Source organism: Cherax quadricarinatus, chromosome 64 (assembly GCF_038502225.1).
Source record: "Cherax quadricarinatus isolate ZL_2023a chromosome 64, ASM3850222v1, whole genome shotgun sequence".
NCBI lineage: Eukaryota > Metazoa > Arthropoda > Malacostraca > Decapoda > Parastacidae > Cherax > Cherax quadricarinatus.
Genome location: NC_091355.1, coordinates 1,855,515 through 1,858,014, shown reverse-complemented (window position 1 = coordinate 1,858,014; position 2,500 = coordinate 1,855,515).

Sequence of the window (2,500 nt, the reverse complement as noted above, 5' to 3'; positions counted from 1 at the left end):
CTCTGCTTAAAGCTATGTATGGATCCTGCCTCCACTACATCGCTTCCCAAACTATTCCACTTACTGACTACTCTGTGGCTGAAGAAATACTTCCTAACATCCCTGTGATTCATCTGTGTCTTCAGCTTCCAACTGTGTCCCCTTGTTACTGTGTCCAATCTCTGGAACATCCTGTCTTTGTCCACCTTGTCAATTCCTCTCAGTATTTTGTATGTCGTTATCATGTCCCCCCTATCTCTCCTGTCCTCCAGTGTCGTCAGGTTGATTTCCCTTAACCTCTCCTCGTAGGACATACCTCTTAGCTCTGGGACTAGTCTTGTTGCAAACCTTTGCACTTTCTCTAGTTTCTTCACGTGCTTGGCTAGGTGTGGGTTCCAAACTGGTGCCGCATACTCCAATATGGGCCTAACATACACGGTGTACAGGGTCCTGAATGATTCCTTATTAAGATGTCGGAATGCTGTTCTGAGGTTTGCTAGGCGCCCATATGCTGCAGCAGTTATTTGGTTGATGTGCGCTTCAGGAGATGTGCCTGGTGTTATACTCACCCCAAGATCTTTTTCCTTGAGTGAGGTTTGTAGTCTCTGACCCCCTAGACTGTACTCCGTCTGCGGCCTTCTTTGCCCTTCCCCAATCTTCATGACTTTGCACTTAGTGGGATTGAACTCCAGGAGCCAATTGCTGGACCAGGTCTGCAGCCTGTCCAGATCCCTTTGTAGTTCTGCCTGGTCTTCGATCGAGTGTATTCTTCTCATCAACTTCACGTCATCTGCAAACAGGGACACCTCAGAGTCTATTCCTTCCGTCATGTCGTTCACAAATACCAGAAACAGCACTGGTCCTAGGACTGACCCCTGCGGGACCCCGCTGGTCACAGGTGCCCACTCTGACACCTCGCCACGTACCATGACTCACTGCTGTCTTCCTGACAAGTATTCCCTGATCCATTGTAGTGCCTTCCCTGTTATCCCTGCTTGGTCCTCCAGTTTTTGCACCAATCTCTTGTGTGGAACTGTGTCAAACGCCTTCTTGTGTGTGTATGTGTGTGTGTGTGTGTGTGTGTGTGTGTGTGTGTGTGTGTGTGTGTGTGTGTGTGTGTGTGTGTGTGTGTGTGTGTGTGTGTGTGTGTGTATATATGTGTGTGTGTGTGTGTGTGTGTGTGTGTGTGTATGTGTGTGTGTGTGTGTGTGTGTGTGTGTGTGTGTGTGTGTGTGTGTGTGTGTGTGTGTGTGTGTGTGTGTGTGAGTGTGTGTGTGTGTGTGGGTGTGTGTGTGTGTGTGTGTGTGTGTGTGTGTGTGTGTGTGGGTGTGTGTATGTGTGTGTGTGTGTGTGTGTGTGTGTGTGTGTGTGTGAGTGTGTGTGTGTGTGTGTGTGTGTGCGTGAGTGTGTGTGTGTGTGTGTGTGTGTGTGTGTGTGTGTGTGTGTGTGTGTGTGTGTGTGTGTGTGTGTACTCACCTATTTGTGGTTGCAGGGGTCGAGTCTTAGCTCCTGGCCCCGCCTCTTCACCGGTTGCTACTGGGCCCTCTCTCTCCCCGCTCCATGAGCTTCATCAAACCTCGTCTTAAAACTGTGTATGGTTCCTGCCTCCACTACGTCATTTTCTAGGCTATTCCACTGCCTTACAACTCTATGACTGAAGAAATACTTCCTAATATCTCTCTGACTCATTTGTGTCTTCAACTTCCAATTGTGGCCTCTTGTTTCTGTGTCCCCTCCCTGGAACATCCTGTCTTTGTCCACCTTGTCTATTCCACGCAGTATTTTATATGTCGTTATCATGTCTCCCCTGACCCTCCTGTCCTCCAGTGTCGTCAGGCCGATTTCCCTTAATCTTTCTTCATAGGACATTCCCCTTAGCTCTGGAACTAACCTTGTGGCAAACCTTTGTACTTTCTCTAGTTTCTTGACGTGCTTTATCAAGTGCGGGTTCCAAACAGGTGCTGCATACTCCAGTATGGGCCTGACATACACGGTGTACAGTGTCTTGAACGATTCCTTACTAAGGTATCGGAATGCTGTTCTCAGGTTTGCCAGGCGCCCATATGCTGCAGCAGTTATCTGATTGATGTGTGCTTCCGGAGACATGCTCGGTGTTATACTCACCCCAAGATCTTTCTCCTTGAGTGAGGTTTGCAGTCTTTGGCCACCTAGCCTATACTCTGTCTGTGGTCTTCTGTGCCCTTCCCCTATCTTCATGACTTTGCATTTGGCAGGATTAAATTCGAGAAGCCATTTGCTGGACCAGGTGTCCAGTCTGTCCAGGTCTCTTTGAAGTCCTGCCTGGTCCTCATCAGATTTAATTCTCCTCATTAACTTCACATCATCTGCAAACAGGGACACTTCTGAGTCTAACCCTTCCATCATGTCGTTCACATATACCAAAAATAGCACTGGTCCTAGGACCGACCCCTGTGGGACCCCGCTCGTCACAGGTGCCCACTGTGATACATCATTACGTACCATGACTCGTTGTTGCCTCCCTGTCAGGTATTCTCTGATC